At 39.6% G+C, this 12273-nt stretch overlaps 1 pseudogene; it reads right to left on the bottom strand.

The window, feature by feature from the left end:
• The window catches only part of LOC127635027 (dihydropyrimidine dehydrogenase [NADP(+)]-like), a 304510-nt pseudogene that overhangs the window by 106199 nt on the left and 186038 nt on the right, over positions 1-12273 (bottom strand).

The following is a 12273-nucleotide window of genomic DNA, read 5'->3' as shown; positions in this document are numbered from 1 at the left end:
TGGGGCGTCCTGTGGTGTTTGCTGGGTGAGGCCTTGTGTTTGTTAAAGGCCTTCTGTGTCAGGTCACGCAGTTGTTGGATAGGCATTGTGTGGGGGCAGGCCATAATGCCTAAATGGTGACTTACCATAGGATGGAGGTTTGGGAGGAAAAGGCTCTTGAAGCTGGTGTCCTCCTCCATCCCAGGTTTGTTCTTGAGCTCAGTAAGCTCGTCTGAGTCTGTGGTAGTAAACATAGGGAGTTTCATGCCGACCCTGTTTGGTGTCTAGGGCAGCGATCAGTCCGTTGTTAGACTCTGAGAATTCCCTTATGATGGCTTGTTTCAGCTGCTGGTAGTTAGACTGGATGTTTTCTGGCTGTCGAGCCAGAAAGCGTCGCAACTCTGGGCTGGGCGTGATCCAGATCAGATGGAGTCTATCTTGATGGTTCACACTCATCAAAGACTGCAGGTGAAAGTCAATGTCTACGCAGGTAAGCGTGGGCGTCGTGGTCTCCTGCAAGCTCTGGTGTAAATGCAGGGATATGTCTGGCCATTCGGTTGAGGTCTTTGAGTGTAAGCTACGCGTGTCGTTTCAAGATTCGTCTGAATCAATCCTTTTCCTTCAGCGGCTGCAGGAAGCTTTCAGGAAACTGTCGATGGCGTGTTAAGCAGTGGGGTTTGTCTCCCCCCTTTGTAAATCTGTGCTTGGCTGGGCGAGGTTTCTCTGCTGATTGCAAGTGGGGGAGTGAGATGTCTCTCCTGCTGTGGTTCCTTTTGCAGCAGGTAAGAGTGTCTCAGTTCTCGTTGGACCATGTCAAGTTCATCTTTGGTGTTTTCCAGCTGCTGAGTCAGCACTTTAACTTCAGCTCTGGACACATTCAGTTGACCTTCACAGGCCATGGTTCTGGCATCATTGTCCAAGAGTTCAGAATTTGCTGTTTTTAACAGTGAATCTTTGTGAAAAAGTACCTTTCCAGGTGCTCTCTAGCTGTCTTTTCCAACTGCTCTTGTTGTTTAGCAGCTGTCAGAGCCGTTTGAAGTCTGTGGACTACCTCCTGTGACTCCCTTCTGCCAGGGTCCTTGTGTCTGTCCTGAGCCTCCATCTCTAGCTGGTCTATCGCGGTTTTTAGCATGTGTCAGCTCCGTTTGGAGACTCAGTGATCTGGCGTTTGAGGTTGTTTACCTCCTGTTTCAAACCTGTGAGGTTGTTGGCCAGGGCGATAAACTCAGTCAGATATTTGTGCTCGTACCTCTGGTTTGAGTCGATCTGTCATTAGTTCTTTTCCCTCGTTTTCCAGTTGCTTTTTGTTCTGTTGCTGAAGGTCGTCAGCAGCCATGGATAAAGGGTGTTCCTCAAAACACCTAGCCAGTCCTTTTGGCCTGCCATCTGGGCAGTTAGGCTGAGCATCTGCAACATTTTGGCACACTTCTGGTGAGAGTAAGGGCAAGAGACTAATGCAAGATCAGACAGAATTTGGAGCTAAAGGCAAAGTGAGACAGCAAGGTGTATAATGTACAGCTAGGTTTTGCTAGGTGTGGTTAACAATTGAAATGTGTTCCTGATTATTACTATCTTAGCTGCAAATAGCAGGATGCTCAGATTTGTGTGGATCTGAGTGGCTTTGCTAAAAAGTGTAAGCCTAGATTTAATAAATGACTTAAGATGTTTCTTTGGGTCAAATTATTTATCAGCACTTACTGATAGCATACAACAGGCTTGATCTTTGAACACATGAAGAGGAGAAAGAAAGAGGAAGAAAAGAGCTTTCCTATTAGATTGTGTCTATTAGTGTTGCTCAAAATTATGCCATAGAAATGCGTCTAGATTACTAGTGTAGCTGGCTCATAAAATTTAAGCAACTTGTTGCAAATAAACACAAAATCGAGAAGAAAAGTATGTCTAGTTACTTTTGCAGTTTTATGGGGAAATAAAACCACACTAGACCAAGAGGGTTAAATGGGAAAATTAATAGCTGACTTCTATTATTAGTAAAAATAAATAAAAAGACTTGAAGAAGTGATTAAAATAGCAGAATAACCTTGTATTGGCAATAATCAATAGCACTTATGATTAACAATTAGATTTGCTTTGGACATCATTCTATAGTTGGTCACAGCTGTTGCGTGTTCAAGACCACACAATGTGTTTGTCCCTCTATAAAGTTTAGTCAGCGTGCCATTGAAAGTTCCCACTAACTATAAAAATTATTCTCTATCTAAACAGTTTACATGTAATTAAGTTTTTAGATTTAATTAACAAAGTAACTGCAAATTTAGCTGAACAGCGTTCAGTAAGGGATGCACCTGAAAGGTGCAGGTGAAGATAGATGAGAAGAATTAAAGTTAAGGAAGAGAAAGTGAAAATTCAGAAACCAGAAATGGGGTTAAAGGAAAATGGTTTAGATCACTTCACTCTGCATGCACACAAGCTGTAGATAAAGGCTTCATGTAAATTATGCTAGCAGCTAACTGTTGAAGCTATTAGTTAGCTTAGCCTAAGCTAAGGGGCTGCTAAGTTGGGTTAGCTTAGCCATCTAGGCTGGTTTGTTTACAAAATGGCGTCGGAAGGAAACACGTGCTATCTGGAGTGAGCACTTCCTGTGACAAGTCGTTGTCATGGGAACCAATGCACTTCAGAGTTTCAGTGAGTGAAACACAGGTTTGATCACCAGGAAGCTAAGCCTTTTAGATGCACAGATAAAGTTTAGATGAAGGACATCAATCTAACTATAATTTGTAAGGCCTTTATACTGTGAAAAGGGAGCATCAGCCCAAATCTACATTTATATAACACTGTACTGAGATTTCTTCATCAGAAACAGGTTAAGCAATCAATTCTGGTACAGTTTACATGCAGCTGAGCTGAGATTCCTTCATCAAAACAGACTTACACTTTAATACTGAAATTAGGGTTTCTTCAGCTAAAATCATATTACTCGTACACTGATACCTTTTGAAAATATGCTTAAATGTGTTAAGACTCTTTCAATTACAGTAGAGATGTCAATTCAAGCCATCACTTTAGCCGCATCCAAACAAGCCAGCAACTAGTGAAGCAAATGCCGTTTAGCATGTCATGTCCTATTCTGACGGAATTATTCAATGCACACTTTTAAGTTGACAGTGGTTAAAGCTCATAACCTTTGTTTAATCATGCCGCATCATTCTCCACCATTATGTAGCGAATCAGCTCTATATTCTTCCACCATTAGGTAGCCGAATCAGCTCTATGAAATATTAATAATCAATCATAACTTGTTATAATCAATTATGAATATTTGGATCAGTTAATCGGGTTAACTTGATGTAGCTACATTAACATTACAACCAAATACTCGGTTCATCCGTGAACACTCAATTTTGGTTATTAATTAATTAATTAATAGAAATGTACATTTCGGGGCAAGGAAATGTCTTTCTTACTAAGTATTAAGAGCAAGTAGTCAAAATCTATGATTAGTGACTTTAGATATGAGCTTGAGACACAGACAACTTTACATGTGACATGAACAAGACTTTATTAACTAGACTAAACATTTAAACTAATCTAACATACATATACATACATTCATACAGTTTACCAAGGGAAAGAGGGCTGAAGCAGAATACAGGAAGGCAAAGTTATAGCATTGTTTGAAGTTCAGCAGATCAACAGCCTGAGCAAACCATCATATTAGTTCTGACACGCCCTTTTTAGAAAGGGGTTAAGGATACTTAATGTATCAAATAATGAGACTAAGTTTGATACTTGCATGTCCCATTTGAATTAAACTGTCCTGATGCAATTTGTTGAGGCTCCAGTTGATCTTTGATGATGTTGTCTTGATGAGAGAGAACCAGTGAGAGTCAGAGGATCTTGGTGAATGGGCAGTCGAGGCCGTAGCCTGGCACACGCTTGGGAGTCCTTGGGGCCTTCTAGTGTGGCATCATTCAGCGAGAGAGTGAGAGAGCACAAGGCTCAGAGGGCAAGAGAGGCAGGAAGCAAGAGAGGCTAAGAGTGAGCGAGGAAGAGCTAAGAAGAGGAAGTGGGCGCAGCAATTTTATACCCTCGGGAAACAGGTCCCACCTCTCATTGGCTCGACCAATAAGAAGGGTTTGAGTTCTAGGCGGGAATTTGGTTTATTGCTCTTTGTTGTAAAATTGCCCATTGCATGTGCAAGAAAGAAAATAGGAAACATACTGGTAATACTAATATGCTGTTGTTATCGACATATCATGTACACAGTCATTTCAATCTTCAAAATACCAAGTTATAGAGACCAAATATGCCACACATATGATTTTGGTTAACCATAGTATGCAAAGTCTGAAACATTAACCCATTAGTTTGCAAGAAAACATAGATCAAGCACATTTAAGGGAAAATGTGAGATGGCACATTAGATACATGTCAATATTTATCACATGGATATATAGAATATATATATAGGATTAACAGGGTTCATTTCTCTTTCTCAGTAAGAGAATGAAGGGAGGGTCAGCACTTCTCTGAACATTCCTTTGGAGGTCGTAAAGGCCTCCATTACTCTGGGCAGGAGAATGATTCCTTTGTTCCGATCACGGCTCATTTGCATGTTTCTGGCTGGGTTTATGGCGGTAAGAGATTTTGGGCTGAATGACTCAAAAGATGGCAAAACATAACAGTAATATCATTCTACTGAAGATCTTATATTCGAATTTAGCTAGGCCAAATTGTAAGGTTTAATTTGATACCAAGAAAAGTATATTTGGTACACTTAATAAGGGAATATACACTGAGGCTATTAAATATGAGGCCTCAGAGTTTAAAACACACAACGAAACAGTTCTAACTGAGTTTGATATACCTCAGAAATACACAACATACAGGGATTACACGTATTTCATTAGCAATATGCAGTTCTGTGTTTAACTGAAAAACACACACACACACATTGTTGCGTTCAAAGTTTCCCCTTCCTGTCCACCACGATAAGCACGTGGTGAGCATCGCGGATGTCACATCGCGGTTCTCTGTCAATAGTTCATTGTCTCTTTGTCAATACATTTATTGTGCTTGTGGAGGCTGGTTGGCTATTTCAGTAATTAGGGGGTTTTTAACAGTAAGTTCTTGTTTGTTAGGGAATCTGTTAAAGCCACTGATCCTCCGCCATACCTTACAGCATTCATGAATGTGCAACATGAAAAGATTTTCATTGTACAATTACATCTCGGGTGGTTTTCGTATGCCTTTAGAAGTCTTGAAATATGATGCATGGGTCACCTTGACAACTTTTAGGACACATTTGGGTCCTTTTTGAAGCTTTAAAGTGGGACACTATCCATTGCCATTGTATTGAAAAGATGGCCCACAATATTCATTAAAATATATTTATTTGTGTTCTGCAAGAGAAAGCAAGTTATAGCACAATATCATTATTTATATATAAATTACCCTATAAACCCATATTATTGCATCTTGTTGATCACTATATTTGTTAACTTTCATGTAGTTTTTGGCTATTGTCACCCACCATGGCTACAATGTTAATTTTGTGTTAGTCTTTCTACAACAAGGACTATCTTAACCATCTTATGTCAGTGGCAGACCAGCCTTGCCTATATAAAACCAGACCATTTTTGTAAGAAAGATGGTCCAAGCCTGCAGTGATAACATACCTCTAGAAGCAAAGGTTTTTCTATCAAGTGCATCAGTTGACAGGATGTTATTTTGCATTTCACAGTTGTTGAGGGTGTAATCATACAATTGTAGCTGTTTTCTCTGTAATATGCACCATACCATGGCATAAAACACAAAACAACAACAACAAATTTCCACCTTAATCTCTACAGGCCACTCGCACAAATGCTGCATTTGATTTGGTTGAGTTATAATGAAAATTGCTTACAAACCACAAAAGGGATTATTTGAGGATTATTAAATTTGGTTAATTCTTCAGTTGTATGTGATGTGATGGAAAAGTAATGTTAAAAAGCTTTGACAGACTCGATGTTGTAGTAAAGTGGAGAGGCAATGATGCGGGTTTGGGAAAGTCGAGCTCATGACAGTTTCTCTCATCAATGATTCACATGTGCTGTGATTCGGAACAGTACACATAGGAATGCATGTGTGACTGCACATTAATATATACTTTATTAAACAGAGTAGCATTACATCATAATTTAATTACCTCAAAATCCACAGAGACAAACTTTTTTTGTGTAATTATTTCTGTTTGTAATACAATATATTTCTGAAATTGTATATTGCATGAGGACTTGTGATTGTGATGTGACAGTTGTAAGAGTAACATTGATTTGGACTAGTCTAGACAACGTTTTCCATGTAGGTAGACGTATGTGTATGGGCTTTAAGCATGTACTGTAGGTTAGAACAGAGTATATGTGATGCTTAAAAAAAGCCAGATCTTGCCTTGTTATAAGGCAGTTTGATTGCTATAAAAACATGTATTTAGATGTATGCATTCAATACCAGCATGAGTGTTAAACTCAAATGGGGGAAATTCACTAAGATTGAGAAGAAAGGCCACGTTAATTAACAAATAAGGGCAATCAAACTGTAACACAGACAGTTTTTATTATTGCCATTCTGTACTACATTATGGAGAAGGTTGCTTTTAGCAAAATTTATGAACTGCAATATGAATATGCATCAAAGGTTTTATGTTGACCTGACTATTTTTACAATGACATAAAGTACCATGGTAATATTATGCTTTTCAAATATGGTAACATGATTATGTAATGCTTTGTTGAACCTGCCCATGATAATAGTATTTCTGTTTTGGGCATGGTACAATGGTAATCCCATTTATTTATATATCCTATGGTTATCCCATGGTTTTCGATATGTACCACGGTAGTACCATAGTAGTCTTTGAAATAGAGTAATGTAAACATGGTACATGAATATGTTGATCATCCAGTACCATGGCATTTATCAAAGTAAAATGGTATTACCATCTAAAACCATAAATGTGCCATGGTACTAGCATAGTACACTTTCTAAGGGTTATCAGCAATGCTCTGTGATATTATTAATGTAATTTTGTACTGATCACACACCTCATTCTGTGATAAACAAATTGGCCTGCAATGGAGGCTGTTAGTAAAATAAACCCAAAACAAGTGCTTCTCAGTTGTCGTTCTAACCCCATGCTTAAAGACACTGTTGAAAATGTCTCTGTATGCTGACTGGTACAGTAAGTGCTGAATGTTGGATTTACCTTCCCACAGGCGAGCCCCATTCCCTTTTCCTCCATTCTATGAGGACATGATAGATTTAGCTCCAGGGCATCAGCTCCAGACACCTTCTAGATGGGTGCAGAAGCCTCAAATTATTTAAATATATATTCAATGCATTTTTCAACTATGCATCACAATCAAGCTGTTGGTGTGCAACTCTGTTTTATGGAGCATGCATAGCACATACACACATAAAAATAAAGGTTCCAAATAGAACCAAAAATGTTAAGCTTAAGGGACTTTTTTATTAACAAAATTCTTTGTTAAACAGCCTTCTGGGATTCTCCATTTTGTTTGGTCAATGGCGCCATCTAGTGGTCTGATATTTATATGTAGCAACCGCACATCCATGTATCGGACCGCTCATCCGGGTTTTGCGAGCCATCGTTCCGGCATCTCGGATCACTGTGTGATCTCTACAAGTAAGCTGATAAAATAATTTAAACTCAAATTAATGTTTAATGTGCATTTAATCATTTATAGTCTCGTAATAATATGCATAATGAGCAGTCAAATTTTCATTATTTACAAAATAAACACCAACAGAACTCTAAAACAATCCAGAGGTGGATTTCAGCTGTTAAGAGATTTATTTATTCTCACATAATTGCAGAAATTCAACACAAATCAATGTTTCATGTCTATTTATTTGTGTATTTGTCAAGTAGTCTTGTATTAGGCTGAATAATGAGGTCTCAGGTGGCCATTTTCACAGAATAAACACCAACAGAACTCCGACACAAACCGGAGGTGAATTTTAGCTGCTCAGCTATTTCTTTCCTCTCACAGAATTAAATAATTTAAATGAAAATCAATATAAAATGTCCATGTATTTATTTATTTAGTTAGTAGTCATGTAATACTGCTTCACCTCAGTATCGGGTTTATTTTGAAACAACAACCGGGTGACTGTACATTATCCCTTTCTTATTGTATCCCAGCTCAATATGCAGAGTCAACGATAAGTAAACAATACGTTGTTGATTTCCCCAAACTGTGGCACTATCAGACATTGGTCTGTTTGTTTGAGCATCCCTGCCAACCCAAATTAACATTGGATCAACAAAGTGTGTGAATTTGTGGTGGAACTATCTTTTTGTCCTTCTAATCGAGGATGGGGGAGTGTTTGGGAAACCTGTTTGAAAACAAGCAATATGTTGGCTTGACAAAACAAATCGGCATTCTTCAGACTGTTTTTACTAGTGTGTAAAGGTTTCCCAAAGGACGACACGTGGAACAACTTCTTGCTTCAAGGTAAGACTCTTTTTAATAAACACACTTTCTAATATACAATTGTACAGCACACTTTCTTAAATGTAGCTAGTCTGGGTGTAGGCACTCTCTCTCGAGGCTCTGTGGCTGCTACTTTTTATGCCGCTCTCGCCATGCTTACTGCAATTAGACACAGGTGTTAGACATAATTTAGCTCAGGTGTAAGCGCCCTTACCGCTTTTCTCTCCCAGATGGGCGCTTGACCACGCCCCCGCTGCCACATAGTGTTACTATATCTTTTCTAACAGATCAAAATATTTGTTATTTTTTACAGCAGACCAAGAAATCCCATAGACTTTTTTACCATAGACAGAATTTTCAAACAGGTCAAAAGAATGCTTGTTAATTCAATCTATAAATGACAAAAATTATAATCTAAACAAACACAACAGACTGGTTTCACCATGTAATCAGAAACAGTATGTTGACATTTCTTTAGCTAAAATTGGTCTGTGCTTACCGAAGTCCGAAACACTGCACCGGTGTCCGAAGCGTAAAGTGTTGTTGGGTGTATAGGCATGTGTGTGCTCCATTTTCCGAATGTAATGTCCACGGAGGGGCTCCAAAAACAAGTTGTGAAGTGAGTTGTTTTCAGCTGTGCAGGCTGTAATACAGTGAATAGGAATGTATGTTTTATAAATTGTACCCCCAAACCAAACCTCAAACATAAATCTAACCATCAGTGGAGTAAAAATACAACCTTGAAATCGCGCTTGTCAATAATTATGCAAATGTGATTACGTTCTGGTTTCAACGCAGTATCCAGACCTGGATATCTCAGACTGCTGAAGCAACACACTTCCGGTCATGCCACAGGGGAAGGTAAACACGCTGGAGCCGATGCAAACATGTCTGATAGGAGATTGAGTTTGTGAGTGAGTCAGCATAATGTGGCCGATGCTAGGGTAGACCAGAAGTAATGGTAACAATGTGCCAACCTCCCATGTGATCATTTTTAACACAAACAAGGTCTGCCATATCATGGCTTTAGAACAAACATTCTGAAGTTTTTAACTGAAGGTCTACTTGACTATCTATCTTTTAAAAACTTTCAGACAAAGACTTTGTCAAGTCAATAAACTTTACCTATCTAGTTATTTTTGCAATCTTGTTTGGTGACGCTAGTGGTGCACAATTCACAAACAAACTTTGAGAGTGCATAACTAACTATATACAGTATGTCTAGATAATCATATATGGCCAGTAGGATTCTTTGATATGCTTTTCAAAAACAATTTTGATGCAATGAATCAAATTCACCGTGCAACAGAAAAGAAGACATGCATGCACAAACTAATAAAGGATATATCTAAAAACAAACACTTTTATTGTTTATCAGACTCAAGCAGATGCAAAACAATGAGCAAACCAAATCAGCGTTGACTGAGACATTGGCTCTAAAATAGATGAGAGCGGTGATAAGTGTTCCACATGGATGCACGAGAGATGAGTAAGCAAGCAGGCGGGCGGCAGGCGTGCTCGTGGAGTGGGGTGCATAGCCGAGCTGAGTTTGACAGGCAATTACAGATCCACAGGGGCTTTAAACCACATCACATGGGGGATTTAAACAATTACAAAAAGCTCTACAAACCTGCCACACTGACTCCATCTGTAGATTTATGATTTGACGCAGACTGACAACCATTAAAGGGGGAAAAGAATAATAAGCATTTTAGCCTTACAAAGTGCAGAGGAGCACGAGGTGGGGTGATGCTATTTATCACTGTCAGCTGGGCAAAGAGGACTAACCTGAAGCCCTAAAGGATTAGGACCCAGATTTCATGGTCAATTAGGAGCAAACACAGGTACAAAATGGACACAATGTGCCGTGATCCCAAAGCCAATTATCAATAATGTTTAATTTCACCCAGTTTCTTTTAAGCCCTTTATAGAGCAAAGTGGAGGACTAGGAGGGGGGTAGGCTTTCCTTTTCGCCTGCCTGCCCAACAAAAGAAGCAACACACACTCACACACAGTGAATTAAGTGCTATCATATCGCATCACAGTAAGCTGATTTAAGAGAGAGAGAGAGAGGAGAAAGACTACTGTTTGATTTGCTGGCTTACTAGTGAGAGAGTAGGGATAGATTTAAAACAAGCCATACAAAAATAAAAAGACAACAAAACAAAATGGTAAAAACAGTTTGCTGAAGACATGATTGGGAGATCTCTTTTTTCCTAGCGGTATTAACTGTAAAAATCCTGACTGCAAAATGTTAGCGGTGCTTGCCAGTGCAAAGCTCTCTACCATAATGCAAGGGTATATTCTGTGTGGCTGCCAGGTCGTATGGATGCTAAGGTCCTCTGAGTGGCTCTTTTCACATTGCTATGCAGTTGCTAGTCTTTTGGATGGTTGCTAAGGCATTAACAGATTGTTGATAAAGTGTTCTGAAGCTGTGTCCCAAATGATGCACTATTCACTATGCACTTGCAAAATATACTATGCACTTAACCATGTAGTGTATGAATTTGATGCTAGAACTTATCTAGGCAAACATGCCATAAACTTACTGCAAATTCCCCAGCTTACTATTCGCCACAAATGTTTGCCAGAAGTTTGCAGCTTATGGCTTTTAGTAGTGAATCTGAAGCAAACTTTTGCAGACAATGAAGAGTTTGCCATAAAACTCATTTGCATGTTATAATGTATGAGTGCCAAATTTGCAGCAAGTTCGTGGCAACTCCAGATGTTTTGTAAGGGTGGTGGTTGACAGGGTGTACTGGTTGGTTGTTTATCAAGTCAAAAGAACCCACACCCAAGTCTCTGATATTCTGGTCCCCTAGGTATGGCTCTAGTCCCTCCATTAATGTAGACTAGGGTTAGGCAATGTAAAATATTCAATATATAATTGTGATGATTTTGTTGCCAATATAAAATTAAGCAATATCATTAATATCACAACTATTTGAATGTTTTTTTTTATTAGGCCATAACGTTTCATAAATAGTCATGTCATGTCAGTCCCTCTGCCCATCAGGCCATCGGGGTGGCATGAGGGATGATGCAGTTGAGACTGCCCTCTAGTCATGTCTGTTGGAGGCTGTTGACAGAAGCTCTGCTATGGAGAGGGATGTCCATTCCCTGATGTTTGTCATCCATGCTTTCACCCACCTTCCACTGTTCCTTGGAAGATTGTCTTTGAAAGGTTGGTGTGGTTGGTGACATGCAAATACCAGGCCAACTTGCGTCTTTTCACAGTTGCCAGGAGCGCTTTCTGAGAGCCGACTAAGGTGCTCAATCTGCTCCACATCAGGCTAATTTCATGATTCTTCAGGGCTGCACAATTAAATAAAATAACATAAAAATGGGGGCCTGGGTAGCTCAGTGGTAAAGACACTGGCTACCACCCCTGGAGTTCACTAGTCTGAATCCCAGGGCGTGCTGAGTGACTCCAGCCAGGTCTCCTAAATAAACAAATTGGCCCGGTTGCTAGGGAGGGTAGAGTCACACGGGGTAATCTCCTCGTGATTGCTATAATGTGGTTCGCTCTCGGTGGGGCACATGGTGAGTTTAGCGTGGGTGCAGCAGTGGATGGCGTGAAGCCTCCACACACTCTATATCTCCACGGTAACCCACTCATCAAGCCATGTGATAAGATGCGTGTGTTGACGGTCTCAGACACAGAGGCAGCTGAGATTCGTTCTCCGCCACCCGGATTGTGGCAAGTCACTACGCCACCACGAGGACTTAGAGTACATTGGGAATTCCAAATTGGTTGAAAAGGAAAAAAAAATTAAAAATTGTGATATGGACATACAATAAATTATTGCACTGCAAAAGGCTGTGATTAAGCTGCAAA

The sequence above is a fragment of the Xyrauchen texanus genome, chromosome 42, assembly GCF_025860055.1.
Source record: "Xyrauchen texanus isolate HMW12.3.18 chromosome 42, RBS_HiC_50CHRs, whole genome shotgun sequence".
NCBI classification, from domain to species: domain Eukaryota; kingdom Metazoa; phylum Chordata; class Actinopteri; order Cypriniformes; family Catostomidae; genus Xyrauchen; species Xyrauchen texanus.
This window is presented reverse-complemented; position numbering and strand designations above follow the sequence as displayed.